We start from the raw sequence: 12,935 nt of genomic DNA on the forward strand, positions 1-12,935 counted from the left end.
TCTTGACCTTTACGTTGCTTCCAATAGGCTCTCTCCTCTGCCATATCCCGTTCTTCCAAAGTTCCAACCAAATCATCAGGTGACTGTGGCCCTTAGAACATTGGCGAGTAGAGGATTACAGTTCCTTAGCGTTACTTAGAAGTATCTCTCTTTCTGTCATCGCAGGTCTTAGTCTCAGACATAGAGCTGGATATTGGTAATCAAATGTTCGTATGGTTTCATTCATCCCTTGCTTCCTCTCTCTTATTTTCCTCGCAGCCTCTACTTCGTGGTAATCGGGTAGAAAGGAATGTAAAAATACACTGTCTATCTTTACAGCCGGATATGCATGAGACACAGAAGTTACCTGACCACTCGGGAATGATGTTACAAAGGTTTGTTTTTGTTGGGCTTTGGGAGTAGAAACAGCATTTGGAGCTGAATAGACCATCGACTTAAGCTGATCATCTCTTCTCTTCAAACAATCCATCATAGCGTTACCCAGATCTTGCATCTGTTCTCTAAGACTTTGCTTCAAATGACAACACCGCCTTTCAATTTCCTCTGCAAGCTCCTTATGACTAGAATCAATTAGTTGTGCCCAAATAATCGCCTGTTTAGACATCTCAAGAACCTGTCCTTCTATGGTTTTAAGACAATGGTCATGACGGCAAAGTTGACCTTGTATGCCTTGCTCCACTCGTCTGACACACTCCACATTATCCTTCTCCATCTTATCCATTCTCATGGATAGCTGCTTTACCTTGGTCGCAATGGCACGACTGATAAGACTTTCATCATCCTCTTCTATCGGTAGAAGTGGTGGTAAACCACTTAGATCATCCTCCTCTTCCCTCACTGCTGCTTCTCCTTCAACTTCAAAATACGAACTATCAAAGGATTTTATTAGTTCTCGCATTGGTTCATGGCGAGTCATAAAAAAGGTTAAGCAGTGAGGTCTGGGTCCGTACCCACATCAACTTCAGCAGAGGATGCATCTATGATTTTACACTCAAAGGAAGGTAAATAATTATATCTAGCAGGTTACCCCAAATAAATGAATCTCACATTTGCAATAACAATCATCAAATGTATCTTGCTCATAGCCCCTTAACCAGAAGGTCCCTGTTCGGGCGCTATTAATATGTAACGCATCTATTTTAGTCACATATATAAAAATGTAATAAAATAAGGGGGATCCATTCATCTGAGAGTAGAGCCAAGTATATTCAACATTAACAGCGGATAACCCAACCATACAAAGATAAATTCTTTACAACATCATCACTTTGGGCATTTTAGACCAGACTTAAGTTTGAAACCAAACCAAGAGTTCACAAGTCCACAGTTTGAGAAAGAGCTTAACAGTTCAACAATCCTTAGTGTAGAAATCCAATATATAGTAATCCGAATGAAAAAGCATAATCCAGTAAAGAATCAATGTGATCGAAGGTGAAGAAATTATAGTCCAGAGGAAATGTCCATCTTGTTATATTAATGAGGCTAACAATGAACCCCCTAAAACAAATATAAAAAACATAAATAAGAATAAACAAACTCACAATACGGCCAAGTACAAACAGCACAAAATATACACAACTTATTATTAGCCGTAGAACCAAATAGGCTCCTCATTAGGGGGGTAATAATAGCATAAAGTTGAGCCTAGCAAACTCCCACAGCCATGCTTGCACTTCCATAACCAGTCTCACATGACCATTTTTAAAGGGACAGACCTCCTAAGTCTCTTCCTATTTCCCCCTTCAGGTGTGGAGAGGCATTACAATAGAAAAACATGGAACAATTTATCAAGACTGTTACAATATTTTTAAACATTAGTTTCACTTAAGTGTGTTCCAATTATCATGGTATATGTCCGCCACCCAGTGGCCATTTTCCAGTATTGAAGTTTGCGCAGTGTTGAGATTTAGAGCTCATTCATCGTACAGCAGTAGCCTAGTTTCGGTTCACAACGCGCTGTAGTTAAACTCTGATTGATATATTGAAAGAATGTCCTATCGAATCACATGCACACCCATGTGCAGATTGTAAATGTAATGTAAGTAAACATTCAGGAAAGGATCAACTGCTTCGTGTGTTTGTTTGCTAGCAATCTAACTTCTTCAGAGTTACGCAGTTGCGAGGACAGCATAGTCCGAGTTAGTTTATGGGTGGAGTGATACAAACAGTCTGTGAAGCGGTCCAACGGTCAGTTCCCGTGATGATCCTGGTGGAATATCGCACAGCTAGAGAACTGATGTGTAATAGTGTGTTTGTCTATCTGTCTATCTGCCTGCCTCTCTGTCTGTCTGTCTGTCTATCTATATATTTAAAATATCTACAGTATCTGTCTATCTATCTCAATGGCTTTTCTGGCTATATTTCTGTCCGTCCGTCCATCCGTCCATCCTCCATCCGTCCATCTATCTGTCCATCTGTCTATCTATCTCAATGGCTTTTCTGGCTATATTTCTGTCCGTCCATCCATCCATCCGTCTATCTATCTGTCCACCTGTCTATCTATCTCAATGGCTTTTCTGGCTATATTTCTGTCCGTCCGTCCATCCGTCCATCCTCCATCCGTCTATCTATCTGTCCATCTGTCTATCTATCTCAATGGCTTTTCTGGCTATATTTCTGTCCGTCCATCCATCCATCCGTCTATCTATCTGTCCACCTGTCTATCTATCTCAATGGCTTTTCTGGCTATATTTCTGTCCGTCCGTCCATCCGTCCATCCTCCATCCGTCTATCTATCTGTCCATCTGTCTATCTATCTCAATGGCTTTTCTGGCTATATTTCTGTCCGTCTATCCATCCATCCGTCCTCCATCCGTCTATCTATCTGTCCATCTGTCTATCTATCTCAATGGCTTTTCTGGCTATATTTCTGTCCGTCCGTCCATCCATCCATCCTCCAGCCGTCTATCTATCTGTCCATCTGTCTATCTATCTCAATGGCTTTTCTGGCTATATGTCTGTCCGTCTATCCATCCATCTGTCTATCTATCTCAATGTCTTTCTGGCTATATTTATGTCTGTCTGTCTGTCTGTCTGTCTGTCTGTCTGTCTGTCTGTCTGTCTGTCTGTCTGTCTGTCTGTCTGTCTGTCTGTCTGTCTGTCTATCTATCTATCTATCTGCAAGGTTCACACCCCTCTCTCTCTCTCTCTCTCTCTCTCTCTCTCTCTCTCTCTCTCTCTCTCTCTCTTCCTCTCTCTCCCTCTCTCCCCCTCTACTCTGTTGTCTAGTACAGTTCAGGCAGCTTGTGTGTGTGCATCAGTAATGTAGTCAAGTCAAGCTCTCTCTGTACAGATGCTTTATAGGTAATTACAACTCTGTGACTCACGGCGTTGTGGATTTGACACGATCGCCTTTCTCGGTAAGTAAAACTGTACCTATCGGTGCATCCTTTTGCCCTTTATGCATGTGCCGTGCAGGAACGCGTGTTGAAGAGCAGCTGTGCTGTCCTGCGTCTCTGTCCTTGAAGAGTTGGCAGGTGGGGATTCCTGCCCTCCGCGCATTAGGTTTCATCCAGCCTCTTACACAGGGCACACGAGCCAATGGAGTGCTTGAGCAGTGTTGCCGCTGTTTTTTTTCAACTTTAGAAGCTCCTGTTACAGTTGAATGGGATTATGTCAAACCTCTCTTGCATGGGTGCCCTTAGATATGCCTGAGCGCTGACAGATTTTGTTGCGGTTGAGCACTGTTGAGGCAGACATATGTTTCAGAGTGCATCAGGCAGGGCAAAAGTTTGTTCTGCGGAGAGAGATTTCTGACGTGGAGCAGGGCAGAATTACCTCAGGGGACGAATGGCAGTGACCTCCAGAGCAGTATCTTCACTGCGACAAGTGAGATTTTTTGGAAACGGTGGATGCGCTAGGTAAGAACACAGGGTGTGTTGTCCGTACTGATGTTAGATTTGACGATTTTCATGTGGTAGTTTTGTAGTTGGAAGTTTTCATTGTCATATGATACATATTACTACAGGGATAACAAGTGTAACAAATACAAAGATATTTAATATTCCTATATATATAATCTGTTTTTTTTTCAAAAAGAAAAAATATTTTCAAAGACTGAAAGAATTGATGTAAGGATATGCAAACTCCTTGACCTTTTGTCTAATCACAGCTGTATTTGTGTTTTTGGTAGCTATTTCAATATTTTTGCCTATTTACTGTTACCGTATGCCGCAGTCGCCGCATACACAAGTGCCGCGATAATGCAGCTTCAGCTGTAAATCTGACTCATAAATGAGTATCTAATTACTGCAAAAATTGACCGTCGCTGCTGATTTGCATCATCCTTCATCGTGTCAGGCAGTGGGGAGGTTTGCTCATTACGGCGCATGTGGGTGTGTGATTGTTTCTATAGGGGATCGGGTTAGCGCATGTTGCATTCTGATGCGTCATCCTAACGCACACATTGGACGTTAACGAACCCACAGCTGGGTTATGACAGACAGAAGTGTTGCCTGCAGTGGTGGATCGCCTGTCACATGAAATGAACGTGCGGTGGATGAGATCAAATGCTTTGCATTATCCTGGAGGGATCTTTATCTCTTTACTCTTTCTCTTGCCAGCTTAGCCCTCGCCTCTTGCATTTTGTGCTTATGGAAGTCTACGGTGTAAATAATGAGCTAAGGGATTGCGGGGGTTTCCGGCAGAATGGGGGGGGTTCACTTTTTGTTCACGTTTAGAAAGTGCTTTGTGGAATCATATATGGATAAGGGTTTATTTTTAACTACTACTTTCTTATACTTGGGGTTGGTTATTTGAACAGACCCTGCTAAACTTTGACTGCAATACTGCAATGAGACAGACGATATTCCTTTTCTTTCATTACAGCGGGTATCCATAAAAATCAGGGGAGCCGTTGCAGGAACTGGACATAACATGTGCCTTAAGGCTGCTTTATACTTGTGTCTCCAAGGTGGAGACTAAGACACAATCTTACGCCTAGTCAAAGGTAGACGTACGTGAAAATGCTTAAAATGTTTCTATTGAAAGAAATACAAATAATAGAGTATAAAGTTGAGATAAGGTTTCATTTCAGCAGCAAGGAATTTTCTGAATGAATCAAAGTATTATGCTAGAAACCACACCTATGCATGAAACACGGGGGTATGGAGGAGTGGTGCATTGACTGTTATCTTTTCAACATATTTCATCGTTGGAGGCAATTTATGTAAGAATGTCACAAATGTCATCTCAACTCTCAATGCGGTAGAATGTGCCCGCAAGGACATTCATCAGCCTCGCTGCACCTGGTCGTTGTTTTAGACGGTGCAATAGGTGTAAATATTTATCACAAGACTGGACATAGTTAAGTAGGGCTTACAGGAGTTGGTGCAGCCGGCCCCAGAATATCGTTAGCAGGATTATTTTAACCGAGCACTCCATTAGCAACCTCACACTGTAGCAACACTGGGAACTGCTCAGACCACAACAAGTCAAGTCAAGTCAGCTTTATTTATATAGCACTTTTGACAATTTTCATTGATACAAAGCAGCTGTACAAGAAAACATTGACTATAAGTAAAACATAAAAGGTTATGGAAGTCAAAACACAGGTCAAATATCAGACACACAATAAATTCCTATATGCAGAGTTAATTAAATAAGACTATCAAATTCTAGCAGCCCCCCGGGCCAGGCAAACAGTGCAAAACAGTATGCAAACGGTGGCGAGGAACCCAAAACTCCATTGGAGGGAAACCAGGCCTAACCAAGGGATTCCAGTTCCCCTCTGGCAAAAACTGCTGCCTCTGGACAAGCTCGACAGTGTGCGCACAACAAGGCAAAATAATAACCGCACAACAGTTTTAGAAATATTTGAGCAGCAACGCCCTTGATCGAGGTTCTCCTGCAGTTCAGATATAACCCCAATCAAAGACAGCCGAACCGTCTAAAAGAGTTAAGGCAGACAGGGGTGTTTAGAGCAGATTGGATTTAAGAATTGGAGATCCCTGCACTAAATACCACCCACAGGAAACTAGAAACCACCCGATACGCCTTAGAACACCCCCCAAAATATATCTATATGAATATTCAATTAAATGAAGTCACATTTGTTGAGCACAGCAGTAAATAGACCGTCTGGCTCCGTGGGACCTGTTCTCCGTGTTTACTAAAGAAACAATGTGATTAATGGTTTTCGGATATTTATAATTATTGTATAAAACATAATTCCTCACACTTACTGTAGATGCTGGTTTTTACAAAATGTTAATTTGGAAATAATGGGGTTCAAAAATGAATCTTTAATTCCCGCTGGTATGTAGTTTAGTATGAGCAGATGTACAGAACTTTTTTGTATTCTCTTATATGCTTTTGTAAGCTTCTTAGATCACCTTATTGCGGCAGTATAACAGATGCCTGGCAACTTCTCTCTGACACGCACACACACACCTAGACATCAAAGAAAGCTTTTTGTATTTTTAGATTTGAAAAATATTGTCCTGTACGATTTATAACCTTAACTTTGGTCCCCACTGTGACACGAGTCATATAAAACACGGGTGACATGGGATATAAAAACAAGGCCATGCACGCACACGCAATCTCTGGATAACTGCTTCATATTAGCAGGTGTGCAGTTCTTCACATCATTTAGTCGCACATCCACTCAGCTACATCTTGCTTATTTCTTGTAGATTTAGCAGCAGAGAGAAAGAAATTGCCTTTATTGTACTTACATAATAAAATGGACATAAAATATAGTTTGTTGGTGGCTTATCTACCAGACCAGACAAACAAGTATTATTAAAGTGAAATATTGACTTTAAAAAGTCAATGTAAAAACGTGTGTTCATTGTTTTAAAAGGTGTCATAATGTATTGAAATTATATTAAACATATCCCTTAAAGGTCTCGTCTAGTTGCATTTCTAAGGAGCCCCTTTGGGGACATGGTGGTGTTAAAAAAATGAGAATATGTTTTAAAGCCTTTGTGTTCCCCTGAGAAACGTTGCATTCCCAGGCAAAAGTTATGAGTTCACAATTAAATCTTGCGTGTTCAGACAAACACTTCATGTTTAATGTCCCGCTGGCAGAGTTTGAGACTAGCTCCGTACATAAACATTGGTCTATAGTCGCATATTCCCGGACCAATAACTTGTGAGCTAAACGTTCTTATGTAACGTTTACAATGAGATACAACTTAATTTTCCACAAACCGTGTCTTGTATTGATCTAAGGTGGCTGGGTTCGTCTGTAAAGTGCATAACCTGAAGATCATTAGGCTACAAAAAATATCATTAACTTCAGTGCTACATACTTTTGTATAAATAAAGCCAGCTTAAATTCAGCAGGAGAGCATTAATGTGTAATCTGAATTTGGTGACACTACTGTGTGTAACATTGAAGTTATTAATGGATTAAAGGATTTACAGTCACTTTGCAGACAGTCCCTTTGTCTATGTCGCCTGCTCATATAGAGATCAATTTATATTCTCGTTTTGAGGAAGACTACGTTGTAGATCATTGTCTAAGAAATGATGGGTTATTTGTGTTACAATTACATTTAGCTCACAAGTTATTGGTCCGGGAACCTACTGGTCCATTGTTAAAGGTTCTGTGTGTAAGTTTCAGAGGCCACTATTGGCGATGTAGGAAATTGCAACCTACAGCTCCGCCACCCCGCTCCCCCTCCCATTAGAGAAGCTACGGTTGCCGTAGCAGGACAAAAGGATTCCGTAAATAATAACGGCCACTATCGGTGGTGTTGATAATTGCATTCTACGTCTCACAGGCGAACAACAGACTGAAGCTACGGACACAGGACAGAGATGTCGTCGTCTGAGACAGCAGAGAGTAACCTTTGCAAGTCAAGTGACGAGGTTTATTTACAAAGAAAAATAAATTAATTAAATTGACGTAATTCATCATTTACTCTAATCGTTATAGTGAATATTATTGTGTCAGTGATTTATTCGCTTATTTTACATGCCGTTTTTTGGCACGGTAACTTGGTTCGTAACTTACTGCCTATTGAAACCACGTGCTAATGCTAAAGGAGTGTAATCTAACCCGGGAAAGTCTGAGCAGACGTTTTTCTCATCATCACAGAATCAATCAGAGGACTTAACACAGGTAGTAAGAGGGAGAGGGCGGAGAGGTAGGGGTGTTGGAGATGCAGGCAGGTCGAGGACAGGCTGAGGAGCTAACTTCACCCGGGAGGACCGCACAAGAGAGGATTTTTTGTCTCAACTTCACCTTGCTGCATCGTATTTTCTCTTTTTTGACGACACAGATTGACGCTCTGTCGGCTCTTGTGCAGAGTATGTGTGGTCCGCCATTAGCGCAAATTTTACTTCTTATTGCAACAAAGAACCGTTTATATTTCTAATAAAAAACACGACAAGTTGATTTTCTTGTTGTTCTTCCTCTTTTTCTGCTAATCCTTCTATGCAGTAGCTTTGCAAGCTTCCTCCAAAAAACAGCCGAAGAAGAAGACCATAGTCGCTCAGTTTGTCCGTGTAGTGCTACTATAGAAACATGGCTGTGCAATTTTATAAATTGCATGTAAGGGTGTGCCCGCGGTGTATATACATAAAATGGCTCATTGTAAGGTAATATAAACATTTCGGTTCATTTTGTAAGGCATTTCTTCACCACTCACAACATAGTTTTGTATTATATATTACATTTTGGCAAATAAATCCTTCAAAATTCTACACACTGTACCTTTAATGCACGGAGCGGTGTTTGTCCGAAATCACGGAATGTTTTGCGAGATAATGCAAATATGTTTTCTGAGAGAACTTAAACGTTTTGTGCGAGAACGCAAATATCTTTGCGAGACAGTGCAAAGGTTTAGCGTGGGATCGCAATGTTTCTACGGGGGAAGGCAAAAGTTTTGCGAGATATATAAAAAAAAAATCTTACCTCTCATATTTCTTTCCACCACCAAGTGCGTAAAAGGGGCTCCGTTCATTTCAGTCTGTTAATGTTGGTTATTACAGGTTTCCAAACTAAATGAAAATACTGCATTATTACTGTTACCAGGTCATTGTATGCACTGGCCTCTGGTCATATTATCTATAAGAGGCTCGGCTCTGTAATTGGAGTAGACTTTCTCTGAAAAAGAGTGTGTCTATGTACAGGACAGTATTACACATTACCAATGATACGGAAAATTTATTTTTGTCAGCACTGCAGGTTAACGCTGTAAAGCGTCGGTCCAAAGGGCCAAATGATTTGACAAAGCTAGAATACTTTATTTCACAATGTCAAGCGAAATGTCACTGACAGATTGTCCATCGACAAAAAGTTGATCGTGAAGGTGCGTATCAAACATTTCGCAGTTATTCATGTTGGCCTAGATAAAAAGGTTGGAAATCAAAATGATGACACCTAATCATTTGTATTTTATTGAAAGCTATTGTTGAAGTACAATCTTCGGAAACAGTTGGCATATTAGTCTGTAAATGAACAGCATTACTGTTCTGGAAAAGAACAAATCTCTGTTACACAGCCATAAACCTCATTTACAGAATTAAACTCACAGCACAATGACTCACAGTGTAATATGATTCAAACACCTGTTTAATTATACTTCATTATCAACATGTCATCTGCTGTTTTTATCGTGAAGTCACGAAGAATGAAGGATGTAATGTAAAGATCAAGTAGTTTACAGCTGCATGAAAGCTTACGAACGTTTATCGTCCACAGTTTAGTAGCTCTTAGACGTTCGTCTTCATGATCACTTTTGTAAATAGCAGTATTTGTTCATTTTCAAACGCAATGCATAGAAACGCATATTTTTCCTCTTAAACAGTTTTTGTGTAACATGCAAGTTATAAAACATATCATAGAACAAATGGTTTTTAGCATTCAAAATCAATACACTGGCTCATGAATAAAGTCTTTGAAAATCTGGTTTTGACATCATCTTGAATGTGTTCTTAAGGCTGTGCTGCATATGCATGCTCAGACATGTTTACATGCTGTGAGAGCACACGGATGAGAAAACTTTGACAAACATACATAAGAGACTGAATTCCTCTGAATCGATACATCACATCAGGGAAGAAACTTCCTTTAAATGCCCTGTCACGACTGCCAAATCGAATTAGTTTGTCCCGAAAAAATTTAGGAAAACGTCCAACTAAAATGTATTGCAATTTAAATGCGAGGCCTGCTCGCTGTACGAAACGTCCGGCAACCCTAAACCGTGAAAAAGTGTGCCACGCATCCCACTTCACTTCCACTGTAAATAAATGAATCCCAAATGTCCAAGATATGGCTGCTGACATATTGTGCCGATGACGTCACTTGGAGCCACTCAGTAGTGAGTGTTAGGTGGAGGTTTAATGTCCCGCCCATTCGACTTAAACCAAACTAATCAGTGAATCAAATACTTCACTGTGTAAGAAGAACCCATAGCTGGCGAAACTAAGTTCGAAGTGCAATTTTTTTTCATAGTTCAACGCGATTCCCATCCGTTTACATGGAGAGGGCGGGTTTATGTGACTTGTAGCGTGTTGCTATACATTGTAAATAGTATGTGTGCTAGTATTAGTAATCATTTTATTGGTTGATAGTTTTAGCTATATTGGAAATAATTTAATACTACTCTCCTATTATTTCTGCAGTATAAACTGTACAGTAGAATGTATGTTTGCTGTGACCCTACACCTTTTGGGGGTATGTTTTTGTGCTTATTTTCTTTTTAAATGCTTTCTGCATGTCACAGCAGAAATGATTTTTCCAGCAAACATAAAGTCGTCCTCACACACCGGCCCACTGCAAGCCAAATCTGCAAAGCAAAGGTGACATCCTCTGCGCCAGATCAATATGCACCGTCAGCACGTAATGGGTCCCCGGAGGACACGCAGCGGTGGATCGGGCACAGCAGACCTGGAGACGTGACATCTGAGAGGGTTTATACTGAGCGAACCCACCGGCGGTCCTCTCACAGAGCCACTGACGCCAGCGGGGAGTAGTGCGTGTGGCCCGGAAGTGACATGTCATCTAAACCCACCTAGTGTATTAAAGGGCACAGCTGCTCTGAATTCACCCTCAGCATCATGATAACGCTGTCTAGCCCATCTGTTTTTACTATGATCTGTCGCTGTTATATAGAAAGATTTCCATTTACTACTAATACAGTAAAATCTACTAAATCACATTCATATAGCTCAATTTTGCTTTTCATTTCAAATGAAAATGTTATGCATGCACGTCTGTTTGGGTCATTTGGAGAAAAGTGTCTTCCAGCTGCATTGACATATACATGTAGAGGCCAATAGCCCCTTAGAAACCTTCTACCTTTAGAGACATTTTGTAATGTTCAACCACAGAAGCCTATATTTTTATAGGAAAGAAATGGCGTATAGTTGGCTGACAAATGTCTTGCTGTATATTTACCGTTTGATAAAATGGACACTTTTAGGGATGTTACATGTTTCGCATTGGCGTAGGTTCAACAAATGAATCGACTAAAAGTCAAAAAAAGCTGACAGAATTTCTTCACAGTATGAACAACTCGAGTTGTGTCCACCTTGATGTGTCTGTGGGCTTCTTTAGTGGCAGCCCTTTTACCAGCGTTGGCACTGAAGGGCAGGACACATTAAAGTCTTGGCGGCAACAAAGGTTGATCTCTCCGGTCGCGGTTTGTGTTCAGTCATGTGAGAGACATAGCGGGTAATATCCAGCACTCTCCGCAAACGCCTGACAACCCTGAAGCGATCCACGCAGCCATTCTTTAAAAGACCCTCTCTCGCCGTGGACAAAAGAGGAGTCTTGGGAAGAAAAGGCTATGCAATCTCTTTACCCTTTACACCAAAATGACTTCAGTGGCAGCCTTTCATTCGGAGCTATTTGTTTCAGAAATAGCTTCGTCTCTGTAGGGGCATCTTTGCATTCAGTCCTCTTGATGTGCGGGACCAAAACACAATTAAAAATTGCAGTGCCGCACAAAGACAATCTGTTTGCAGTGTCGAAATGCCTCTTGAGAATTTGGCGAAACAGAGAAAATGTTTTGAAGACAGTGTGATGTCATACTGTTTTATACAGTGTAGATGCATAAGATAGGAATTTAAAGGTTAAACCCATCCTTTGGGTGTTTTTAAAGGCGTAATTTACTCAACTCTTTATTGTCATTGTAACAAATGAAAGTCCAATGAAACTGTGTGGGTACTCACAGTGCAGGAACAATAAATAAAGAAGATTAGACATACAAGGTATTTCACAGGTAATGCAGATCGACAACATTTCCAAGACAACTGCATCTCTCAAAAAATTGCACAGATAAGATCTTGCGCGGACAAATCATTGCACAGATTAAATATTTCACAACAATTGCACAGTTTGCATGAACATTCTTAATGCAAACACTGTCATTTGGTATTTAGAAATTGTATAGCTACTGGGTAGAAGCTGTTTCTATAGCGATGTCCTCGTTTTTAGGGCTCTGTACCTTCTGCCATCTCTAATGATATTTTGAGCTTTTTTAAGGCAGCGGGCACTGTGTAGGTCTTCTAAGTGCACGGGGAGAGGACACCCAATGATTTTCTCCAAAGACTCTGAAGCTGTTTTTTGTATGCTGCGATGCAACTGAGAAACCACTAAAGGAAGGCAGTAAGTGAGAATGCTCTCGATGGTAGACCAGTAAAAGACACTAACAGAGTCAATGTTTCACTTTACTTATTAGACAGAAGGAAACGCAGCTTTCGCACAAACATGCCAAATATAATAAATTAACGGATTACAATGTAAACGGTTATTATTGTGTACATAAAAATTAAATTTGGACTTGTCCTGTAGATGGTCTGCTCGCGCTTTAACCTCACACACAAGCAGATGTGCTTCCTCTCTGGAGAAGTGTCCAGTTTTCGCTCTTGCAAATTCCGCCGTGCAAATAGCAAATGCGCCATGGCGCGAGCACAACTGTCTCTTAAAGGGAGTTAGAGATGAGACTCTGATTGGTTTACGGCACGTTACGCCCCAA

The 12,935-nt window shown here is 40.8% G+C and overlaps 1 protein-coding gene across 1 annotated transcript in view; it reads left to right on the top strand.

Moving 5' to 3' along the window:
* Nucleotides 1-3,669: 3,669 nt before the first annotated feature.
* atp2b2 (ATPase plasma membrane Ca2+ transporting 2) overlaps nucleotides 3,670-12,935 on the top strand; it is a gene marked incomplete at its 3' end in the record, with an annotated part of 74,845 nt that continues 65,579 nt past the window's right edge. Inside the window, exon 1 of the mRNA XM_079482383.1 lies at nucleotides 3,670-3,860. The remainder of the gene's footprint in view (nucleotides 3,861-12,935) is intronic.

Source organism: Barbatula barbatula (genome assembly GCF_947034865.1).
Source record: "Barbatula barbatula genome assembly, chromosome: 20".
Classification (NCBI taxonomy): Eukaryota; Metazoa; Chordata; class Actinopteri; order Cypriniformes; family Nemacheilidae; genus Barbatula; species Barbatula barbatula.